General features: G+C 35.4%; 1 pseudogene; it reads left to right on the top strand.

Moving 5' to 3' along the window:
- Positions 1 to 4,356: 4,356 nt before the first annotated feature.
- LOC107020145 lies at positions 4,357 to 5,961 on the top strand (annotated as a pseudogene).
- The last annotated feature ends 6,165 nt before the right edge of the window (positions 5,962 to 12,126 follow it).

Here is a 12,126-nt window from a genome sequence, read left to right as displayed (position 1 = left end):
TATATATATATATATATATATATATATATAGAGAGAGAGAGAGAGAGAGAGAGAGAGAGAGAAGGAGACCCACATACATATGATATAACAAATAAATGATTGTGAGATAAATTTTTTTAACGGTAATAATATAGTTATCATTCTTTTATATTTTAACAACAATAATAGGAATGAGTATTTATAACCAAAAAACTATTGAAATATTGCTAAAGAATTTAGCTACTCTGAGTGCTATAACATTAACTCAATTATCACTAAATATTTTTGTGGTAGTAAATCATATCGCAAAAAAAATGGGAAAATGCACAAGTACACCCTCAATCTATGCCCGAAATCTCAAAGGCACACTTATACAATACTAAGGACCTATTACCCCCTTAAATTTTTTTATAAGTAATATTCTACCCCTTTTCGGCATACGTGGTACTAGCTTGAAAAAAAGGTCAAGCAGCATTGGGCCCACATGATAGTGCCACATAGGCCAAAAATAGTAGAAAATTATTAATAAAATATGTTCAGGGAGGCAATAGGACCTTAGTATAGTATAAGTGTGTCTCTGAGATTTCGGGCATAGGTTGAGGGGGTAATTGTGCATTATCCCAAAAAAATTTAAAAACCTATTGCGACCAAATATATGAAAATCCACAAATCCGATTGCTTAGTCATAAATATTTATTTAAAAAAGAATTATCTCTGCAAATGAAAGTAAATTTTCAATTTTCCTCTATACTTTGAAAATATGTACGATGATCTATTACATTTAAGTCTTTTTGTCCGGTGTCCTAATAGGTGAATATTTTTCTTGATTTTAGTTTCACAAACAATGACAAAGAAGTAGTTAAATGTATCTTTAATTGCTTTATTTTCAAGTTTAGTTTAGTAAAGATTTAGATTTACTTGCAGCAGTACGTAATAGTACAATGTAAATAAATAAAAATATATTTTATTTAATAATTTAAAATTTTAAATAAGATATTCAGTCGGTTAAATATGGTGTCACAGCAAGTAAAAATTCATCTATAAAAGTCTAAACAAATAATGTCTAAATTTTTTTTAAAAAAAAATTGTAATTCCAATATTTATTTGCATCAAATCACTATTGGGTCGTTTGGTATCGTGTATAAAAATAATATCCAATAGAGTGTATTAGTTATACTTGTATTAGTTATGCATAGATTATTTCTTATACATTGTTTGATTTTGTGTATTAAAAATAGTATGTATTGTATGAAAATATTTATTTACAAAAGTATTCTTCACAATTATGGTGGAAAATATGTAAAAGAACTTTTGAGGAGTAAGTGAGTCTTTGAACATATTGGTGCATGCATTAAATCCTTTTTATTACTAATACCATGGATTTCTAGGTATTAGTAATACACTCATCAATACACAATAGCATTAATTACACATAGCATGAAAAAATGCACCAAACAAGGAATTAATAATACATATAATTAATGCATGCATTATTTTTGCTAATGGTTATTACATTTAGGGGTCGTTTGGTAGAGTGTCTCATATTTGCATAAAGACACCTAAACTTTTGAAGTGTCCTATCACCCCGCTAAACAACTATATATCGTTGTAAATTGGCATTTTTACCCATTCCATCGTCTATGTAGTGCGCGTGTTGCTCACACTCGAGGTAGCCCGACCCGACCCTTTTTTTTTAAAGAAAATTCGTGAACTCCTTCCTTTTCATTTCATTTCTCAATTTTTCCCTAAATTCAAATGAAATACGCAATGTTGCTATTGATGATAGTTTTGTTGTTGACAATCTCGTTGTTGATCATTGTTGATCGTTGTGGATGTGTATTTGTGAAGATTCTTGGAGATTAAAGGTCTAACAGGTTAGGGTTCTAAAATCTTCACTTTTTTTTCGATTATTCTGATTTTATGGATTATTATAGTGTAGAAGTGTTAGAATCAACCTCCTACAGTTGCCATTGTTAGGATATTTTTGAATATGTTGGGTAATCGACTTAGTTAGTATAGGGTATTGTGTTATTGACTTAGTGCGACTGTTAGTGATTAGGATTTTGTGATTGTGTTTTAGGTTAGGGTTAGATGTTATCCACTTAGTTCGAATCTTATTATTTGTCTCTTATACATTTGTAGACTTCAATTTGTACATTATCAACTGCTATTGTTAGTGTTTTTGTTCTGTTAGTACTGTTAGAGCTAAATGTTAGTGCTTTTTTGTACTTTTGTTAGTTAGTGTTTCTGCTGTTGTTGTTTGTTAGTGATTATGTTTCTTGTGTACAACTTGTTAGAGTTAGTTATTGAAATGTGTCTTTGAATTGTGTTTGTTGTTGTTACATGCTTTTTTCAGGATGGCTTTTACTCTGATAACTTTAAGATGGTATCTGGGGGGGGGGATAGAATTTGGTCCACCACCTAAATATTTTGGGGGGCATGTGACATAATTTCTGGATGTAGATGTTGATAGGATGTCTTATTTTGAGTTGAGGGACCACATAAAGGAACTAGGATATACAATAGATTGTGATTTTTTCATCAAGTGGGATGGGTTATTGGTCCTTGTTGATGATGATAAGGTTATATTTGACCTTTTAAATATGATTAATGATGGGGATACAGTGGAGGTGTATGTTTTTCATGGGGTTAGTGAATCTAATCAGGCCCCACCTGAATTGGAGTTTGTCCCCCATGTGACTGAAAGTGGGGTAGGTGAGGAATCTTTTAATGAGACTTCTAACCGTAATAATCAACCTCCTGCTTCTACTTTTCCTTCCATCCCTACAACTGGTGCTTCTGAAACTTCCAGCACTCCATTTGAAGCTCAGTCTTCTACTGTGCCTCCACCATCTCCTTCTATTGTGCCTCCTCCTTCATCTGATTATCCTATAATAGATGATGATCCAACTGATGATGAAGTGGAAGATGAATCAGGATCTGAAGGGGATACTAGTGAAGACACTGAGGTTGACAGTGATGTTCTNTGAGGTTGACAGTGATGTTCATCAAGAGTATGTAGATATAAGGGCAACCAAGAGGCATTTCAAAGGTAACAAAGGAGAAGTAGGGGAACTACTTCAGATCAGATTAATGTTAATGAGAAAGGTCTAGATATAGGGTATGATGAGACAAATAATGGTATTAAGGAATGCTTAGTTGGTAAGCTAGGAGGTGATGAACCTTATTACCTAAGTGATGAAGTTCCTAGCTTTGAAATAGATGGTAAAGAGGTTGATCAAGTAGTGCATAAACCTGTTAGAAGGAAGAAAACCCCAAATTGAGTTGTGTTTGATACAACTGCTAAAAAGATTGTTTGGGAATTAGGACTGGTTTTTGGAACTGTTGAAGAATTTAGAGTGGCAGTGACAAGATATGCAATCCAAGAACATATTCAAATTGAAATATATGTAAATGAGCCTGGCAGAGTTAGAGTGAGATGTTGTAAAGAGAGTTGTCCTTGGTTGTTGTGTGCAAGTAAGGATAGAACTAGTGGAGATTTCATTGTTAAAACATACAACCTATCCATAAATGTTAGACATCAACTCATAACTACCTGTGCAACTCAAAGTTTTTGGCCACCAAGTACAAAGAAAGAATAACTCAACAGCCAAACATCAGCATTGTCTTGTTGCAGGACATTATTAGAAAGGAGTTGGATATTAATGTTGGTAGGACAACAGTGAGAAGAGCTAGGACTAGAGTGTTACAAGAGATCATGGGTGATCACATTGTGGAGTATGGTAGGATTTTTGATTATAGAGATGAAATATTAAGGAGTAATCCAGGTAGTACTTGTGTAGTGAAGGTTGGAGAAGATTCTGAAACTGCGCAGAAATTTTTTGAAGGATTTTATGTTTGCTTCAATTATTTAAAGAAAGCATTTTTTGGAGGTGCTAGGAGGTTGATTGGTTTTGATGGGTGTTTTCTCAAAGGTGTGTGTAAAGTCCAGTTGTTAGTGGCAGTTTGTAGAGATAGAAACAACCAAATGCTCCCTATTGCTTGGGCAGTTGTTGAGGTTGAGAATCAGTATACCTGGACATGGTTTCTTGAACTAGTAAAGAATGATCCTGTACTTGGAGATGGGCATCAACTATTTATCATTAGTGATATGCAAAAGGTAATTACTGATATCCATCTTACTATTTTATTGTTGTTGAGTTTTGCACTTTAATTTATTCTTTTTCTGTTATGTTGGTTTATTAGGGACTAGAAATTGTTGTGGATACTTTTTTTCCACTTGTTGAACATAGAAAATGTGCAAGACATGTCCTTGCAAATTAGTCAAAAAATTGGAAAGGAGTTGAAAGAAGAAGAGTGTTTTGGAGGATTGCTAAATCCACATATGAAGCTGAGATGAAGGACAATATAGAGACAATGAGGAAATTAGGACAAGAAGGTTTGGATAATATTTTATGGTACAATTTGAATACATGGTGCAAGAAGTATTTTGAAGAATATAGCAAATGTGATGTTGTGGACAACAATATGGCAGAAAACTTTAATGCTTGGATAGTGTTTGCAAGGTATAAAACCATCATTATAATGCTTGAGGAGATAAGGGTGAAGATGATGAAAAGAATTGGTGATTTCAGAGAGTTCTCAAACACTTGGGTCACTGATATATCTCCTATGTCTTTGAAGATTTTGCAAGAAAACATTCAATAGTCTATGCAATGTAACTTGACTTGGAATGGAGAAAGAGGTTTTGAGATTAAACACCATGGATTTACACACACTGTGGACATTGTTATTAGGAGGTGTAGTTGCAGATCCTGGCAGCTCAGGGGAATTCCTTGTCCTCATGGTGTTGCTGCCCTTCATTATAAAAACATGGAACCAATCCATATGTGGCTAGTTGTTATAGCAAGGAAACCTATCTCAGCACATATGCCCATTTTATTCAGCCAATGAATAACATGAAAATGTGTCCAACCTCAAATAATCCAATTGTAAAGCCACCAAAGATCAGAAAGTTGCCTGGAAGACCAGGTAAGGTTAGAAGAAAGGAAGCAGATGAAAGCAGAAAAACTAGAAAGTTGAGCAAAAGAGGTGTTGTAATGACTTGTAGCAAATGTGGGACACAAGGACACAATAAAAGAGGATGTCCTACAAGAAACCAAGCTGATCCAAGTCAATCAACTAAACCATGTTCTCAGGCAAGAAGTACTGGTCCAAGTCAGTCATCTGAACCATCTTCTCATACACAGGTACTTTTATTTCTTACTCTCAAATATATGTTATATGTAGATGTATATGTATTGATATATTAATATACAGGCTACTGAAAGTGGTAGAGGAAAAGGTACAGGAAGAGCAACAAGAGGAAGAGCAAGTGGTAGAGGTGTTCCAGCTCAATCACATGGAAATGTTACAAACATAGAGGTAATATATCTAATTATTATATCATTGTTAGATAATATAGATATGCTTTAATATTTTGATTTCAAAATACAGACTGTAAATGGTAGAGGTAGAGGTAAAGGTACAGGTAGAGGAGCAGGATCAGGGAGAGAAATGGCTCAAGAAAGATATGTGAATGAAGGACTAAGTAGAGGAAGAGGAATGACTCAACATAGTCAAACTAGTTCTGAAGCAAACTGCAGCAGAGGAGGCCTAGGAAGAGGGAAGAGACCAGTAGAACATGAGGACACTAGTGGAGGACAAACAAGACCTTTTAAAAGGCCAAGAATCGTAGGTGTGGGCATATACCAAGCTGAAGATGGATTTACAACTCTCAATGTAAGTTTACAACTATCAATGCAAGTTTAAAATTGTCATTGCAATTCTAATTGTCTAATATTTGAGTGTGTATTTATTTGACTAAGCATCCTGGATTCCCAAGTAGAAGAGTCATCAATACTGGTACAAAAGTTACAAAGAGGGCTGATGTTGTCACTGGTGATATTGGCTACACACCAGTACGTGGATTCAAATGGAAGGGGAAGACAACTATTACCAGTAGCAACCTGTAAAGAATGAGGGCTGAAAAGGTTATCCAAACTAGGCATGTAGCTTCTGCTAATACTGCTAATAGCCAAGGCCAAACAACTTCAAGTAGAAAAACTTTTGTGCCATGGAAGTAGGGCATTTTGATGTTGTATTATTCATTTTGACAAACAAAATTTAACTATGCATATATTTGTGTTGTTTTTTATTGGAAAGAAACTCAGTTTTGGGTGTAACCAAACAAACTTGAATGGTTGGAATCAAACTCGATTATGAAGTCTTCTTTTTTGTCAGTTTTATTATTGCCTTTTTAATTGTAATTGACATATTTGTGAAGTTTCTCAAATGGTTGCCACGATAATATAGATTAGAGAACCAAATACATTAACTAATTGTTCAAATCATAACAATTTCGACAACAAAGAACAACAATATACTTAAACATTCAACAAAATTTATCCTTCAAGTTACACACACCTACAACTAGCAAGATCAAGACAATTAGCTTCTAGGTACACACACCTACATTTTCAAAAATTTGAAAGTAACTAAACATGTCTATGGCAATTTTGGTTGCACACACCTATAACTTCCATCCTTCACATTCTTGGTTAGACTTAAACATAGAAAACACACAATAATGATCAAGACGATTAGCTTCAAGTTACAACATTTGTCCTTCTTTTTCTCCTTCATCATGACTTGGTTACTTTCAACACGACTTTCATAAGATGTCAATACTTCTTCCAACTCCTTAATTCTCTTTGCTAATCTCGGAATAACGTACTTGGATCGTATATCAACTTCTTCTTGATCCCTCCATCTAAAGAAGTTGCACGCATCCTCCTAAAATACGCAAAACACAAATTAAAGAAAAATACATAAACAAAAGATCTCCATAAAAGAATTAGTAAACATACACGATAGCGTGGACAAGACCAAAATCTTCGAGCTAAGTTTTGCTCCGACCATGAAGTTTGCATTGATAGTAAGTCACCATGTTTGCATCGCAGTTTCACTCGCAACATTGGATCATTCTCATCATTACAAATACGATTCAACAGTGCATTTGACATTTTCAATCAAAAACTAACCACAAAATTGAGAAGAAATTCAACCATAAAAAAACTTCAAATTAACGTTTCTACTGGAAATTAAAAGAGAAAAGACGAATTCCTACCTTATTTTCTTGAGAAAGATGATGAAGTCGTCAAAAAGAGAGCACCAATATATTGTTCTTGCCATGGAAATCAAAATTTTAGGGCTACCAACGGCTATTTTGGAGATTAAATTGGAGAAGATACAAAAATTGATTAAATAATTAATATTAAAGAAAGAAACTGACATGTGGCTGTTTTAAACTGGTGAATAAAAAGGAAAAATGGCCCATGACGCGCCTAACGTGCGTGTAAACAACCCAGATGAGTTAATGGATAAAAATGGCCAATTTACAACGATATATAGTTGTTTAGTGGGGTGATAGGACACTTCAAAAGTTTAGGTTTCTTTTTGCAAATATTGGACAACTTCGATGGTGTCTTTATGTCTTTTCTCTTTCTAAGTACCTAATGATTGCCTAAGAATTAATATAAAAATCTAGTGCTAATGTTAGTAGGAAATAAGGATACAATATTGTGGTATCTTTCTGCATATCACATGTATAATGCTTTACGTGTAGTAGGGTGGTTGTTAGTCCGTATGCCGTTGTTTTGTGACTACTGGTTTCATCCTAATATATTAAATTATCTAGTTCTCACGTTATAAATTATATTTTGATATATTAAAATATGTAATTAAATATTTGGTGTATCAAATGATTTAAATTTCATCAAGGATATGCTAATACGAAAAATTGAGACTTACCCATAGGTTTAAACTTTAGGAAGTTGATTATGGGATTTTGTGAGTTTTGGGTCTAGGCTAGACATATAATAAGAGTGTTTTTATGAACTTGTTAACTTACACCTTATTTATATATATATACATACATNTATATATATATATATACATACATATATATATATATATATATATATATATACATACATATATATATATATACATATATATATACATATATATATATGCATATATATATACATATATATATATATACACACACATATATATATACATGTATATATATATACATGTGTGTGTATATATATATATATGTATATATGTATATACATGTATATATATATATATACTTGATAGATGTATATATACTTGATATATATATACTTGATAGATGTATATACATGTATATATATATATATACTTGATAGATTGGAACGGTTCAGAGGCAATAAGAAAAGGAAAGGCATTGGACGAGGAGTTACTTGACTTCAATTCTTCGTTGGAGGTAAGTTATGATTTATTTATATATGATAGACAAACACTCAATAGAGATTGATATGTATTGAGTGGTATTGTGAAGTTTCATATGTACTTGATTGTGTGGTTGTATGTCTTGATTGTGTGGTTTGTGCTTGTCCTAAAATTCTGAGACTGTTGAATTAAAAATCTTGAACCCTCTCTACTAAAATGATGCCTTGAATAAAGAAGGTTTGATGAAATAAATTGATGAGATAATTGGATCAGAGTGTCACGTTTCGACACGGTATATGGGATCGGAGCTTCATGTTCCGATACAATAACATTTAAGGAAAGAAATATTGAATTAACTTAATATACTCAATCTCAAAGAGCCTATTTTCCAAATGAGTATGGTGTGGAGGCATGAGTCCTCAAAAGTGTGGTTGATATTGTGATCGATTGTGTACCTACTGTGGTGTTTTTATCACTGCTTCATTTTGTTTGTTGCTTGCCACCTGTTGAGTATTATAGTTGATTTCATATTATTATTCAATATATATTGGTTTCTATTTTGGTTGACCGATGATACCTACTCAGTACGTGGTCCTTGTACTGACCCCCACTTCTATTTTCTTTGTTGTTCTTTTGTGGAGTGCAGCAAGTGTACCATCGAGTTCGACTTGCCCTCAGCTCTAGCCATTCTCCAGCACATCAGAGTTCAGGGTGAGCTGTTATTTCTAGCTCGTGCTGGATTCTCTCATTTATGTCATGATGTCCTTAAATTCGGAAATGGACCATCTAATTTACTTATTTTGGTATTTTCAATATTCTTAGACTTAGTATTTTGAGGTTAGATGTCCTTGATGTGATGACTTTCTTGTTGTGGGAAATGATACATTAATAAGTTATGGAGCTTCCGCATCATTTTGTTTTTCATAGTTGACTTATTGGTATATGTTGGGGTTTGAATTTCTTGGTTCGCCAACCTAGGAGGTTAAGTGTAGGGTCTCACTGATGACTCGATTTGGGTCGTGAGAAACTTTGTATTAGAGCCTAAGGTTAGATGATCTCATCACACAAGGACAAGTCTAGTAGAGTCTTGCATTACGGTTCGGGAACACCTTTTCTTTTCTTTGAGAGGATATATGACTTTAGGAAAACTCATATTTTTCTTTCTTTCGTGCTATAACTTGGATCTAATTGGTATCTAGGTGATACAAATTCGTATTTGACCTTCCCACTCTATTTCGCAGATTGTTAGAATTAGAGCAACAATTGTGTCAACACCAACACCGGCAAGACAGGGTGCGTCTGAGCCAATAATTGGGGTTGTAACTCAAGAAGGAGCAGTGGAAAGAGGTCGTCGTAGAGGTCACGGAGGAGGCCCACAAGAGGCAGAAGACAAACACCTGGTCCATCTAGGGATAGAGCGGTGACTCCTCCACCGGCTGATGAGGTAGTTAGAGAGGCTGAAGAAGGGGAAGATGAGCAGATTCAAGAGAAGGAACTACCACCCCAGCCTACTCCAGAGATGAATAATCAGGTTATCACCTATCTTAGCGGGTTATCTGATCAAGGCATGATACCCCCAGTGTTTTCTGCACCAGCACCTCAAGATCAAGGAGTTTAACATGTAGTTGTTGTGTCTCCCCGCATGGATGCATCCTTGGAAATAGGCACGTTTCCTCTACAGGGTCTATAATGACATGTGACCAGCATGACCTTTTCATTAAGTTCTTAAAGTTGAAACCTCCAGTCTTCAAGGGTGTTGTATTTGAAGATGCGTATGATTTCGTGGTTGATTGTCATGAGATGCTACATAAGATGGATATAGTAGAACAATTCGGTGTTGTGTTTGTGACCTACCAGTTTTTGGAGAATGCCAAAATGTGGTGGCGGTCTTATGTTGAGTTTTAACCAGCAAAGGCGCCATCTACGACTTTTGCATCATTTTGTAGCTTATTTATGGAGAAGTATATACCCCGTACTTTGAGGGATATGAGGAGAGATGAGTTCCTGAGCCTAGAGCAAGGAAGGATGTTTGTTGCTGCTTATGAGGCCAAATTCCGTGCATCATCCAAGTATGACACTCAGCTTTGATTCAGTCCACAAGAGCGGATTCACCGCTTTGCGAAAGCATTGATGTCAGATTTGTAGATTTTAGCCTTATAGGTAGTTGCTGCAACAAAATCATTTCAGAAAGTGGTTGATTTCGTGATAGAGGTATAGGGGGTGAAGCCAGACGACTTCACCAAGACGTCGACATTTAAGAAGTTCCGTGAGGGAGGTGAGTTTAGTGATTCTAACTCTATAGGGACAAGTTCAGGGGGTTATCCAGCCAAGTCCATCGCAGACCAGTCAGCCTTTTTCTGAGTTTTGAGGTTATCTCCAGACTTCTTCCTCTTCAAAGAGACCTACACTTGACTACATGACTTGTTATGGATGTGGAGAGGCTGGACATATTAGAAATATTGTCTAAGGCAGAGTTACAGATCCTTAGTAGTTAGAGGTAGAGGTGGTCATGGTAGAGGCCGTCATTCTAGAGGACGTGGTGGCCAAGGTAATGGTGGTCACCAGTTTAGTCGGGGTGGTGGGCAGGTTGGAACTAATGTAGAGCAGCCTGGTAGGGGCAATGAAGAGACAAGTGATAGGGCCCATTGTTATGCTTTCCTCGGGAGGTGTGAGGCAGAGACATCTGATGTTGTTATCACAAGTACTCTTCTGGTCTGTGATTGCATGGTTTATGTATTGTTTGATCCTGGATCAACATTTTCATATGTATCTTCCTCATTCGCTACTGGTCTTGATTTACATTGTGATTTACATGACATGCTTATTCGTGTATCGATTCCTGTGGGTGAGTCTGTGATAGTTGAGAAGGTGTATAGGTTTTGCCTTGTGACTTTTCTGGGGAGCAATACTTATGTAGATTTAATTATTCTAGATATGGTTGATTTTGATGTAATTATGGGAATGATTTGGCTTTCCCCAAATTTTACTATCTTAGATTGTAATGGTAAGATTGTTACCTTGGCAAAGCCTGGGACAGATTCGCTAGCGTGGGAGGGTGACCAGTTCGTATTATCTCTTTTCTTCGTACTAAGAGGTCGGTGAGTAAGGGTTGTTTATCTTTCTTGGACCATCTCAGGGATGAGACTTCCAAAGTGCCTTCAATCGAGTCTGTTTTGATAGTTCGTGAGTTTCTAGATGTGTTTCCTGCAGACTTGCCTGGAATGCCACCTGATAAAGATATTGATTTTTGTATTGACCTGGAGTTGAGTACTCGGCCCTTTTCCATTCCACCTTATAGAACAGCTGAGTTAAGAGAGATAAAGGCCTAACTTCAGGAGTTGTTAGGTAAAGGTTTGATTAGACAGAGTGCATCCCCTTGGGGTGCTCCTATTTTATTTGTGAAGAAAAAAGATGGTAGTTTTCGGATGTGCATAGACTACAGACAGCTGAATAAGGTAACGATTAAGAACAAGTATCCTATTTCTCGCATTGATGATTTGTTTGATCTGTTACAAGGTGCTTGTGTCTTCTCTAAAATATATTTGAGGTCCGGTTATCATCAATTGAAAATACGGGCAACAGATGTTCCAAGGACTGCTTTTCGAACCAGGTATGGGCATTATGAATTCTTAGTAATGTCTTTTGGGCTTACGAATGCCCCTGATTCTATCATGAGCTTTATGAACGGGATTTTTAAGCCATATCTAGATCTATTTGTTATTGTATTTATGTCACGACCCAAAACCGAGCCGCGACTGGCACCCACATTTACCCTCCTATGTGAGCGAACCAACCAATCTAAACCTTAACATTTCAATTTAATATCAACATAAAGCAATGCGGAAGACTTAAACTCATTAATAAAAG

Source organism: Solanum pennellii, chromosome 5 (assembly GCF_001406875.1).
Source record: "Solanum pennellii chromosome 5, SPENNV200".
Taxonomy (NCBI): domain Eukaryota; kingdom Viridiplantae; phylum Streptophyta; class Magnoliopsida; order Solanales; family Solanaceae; genus Solanum; species Solanum pennellii.
Note: the sequence above shows the minus strand (reverse complement) of the source record. Positions and strands in the feature narration are given on the sequence as shown.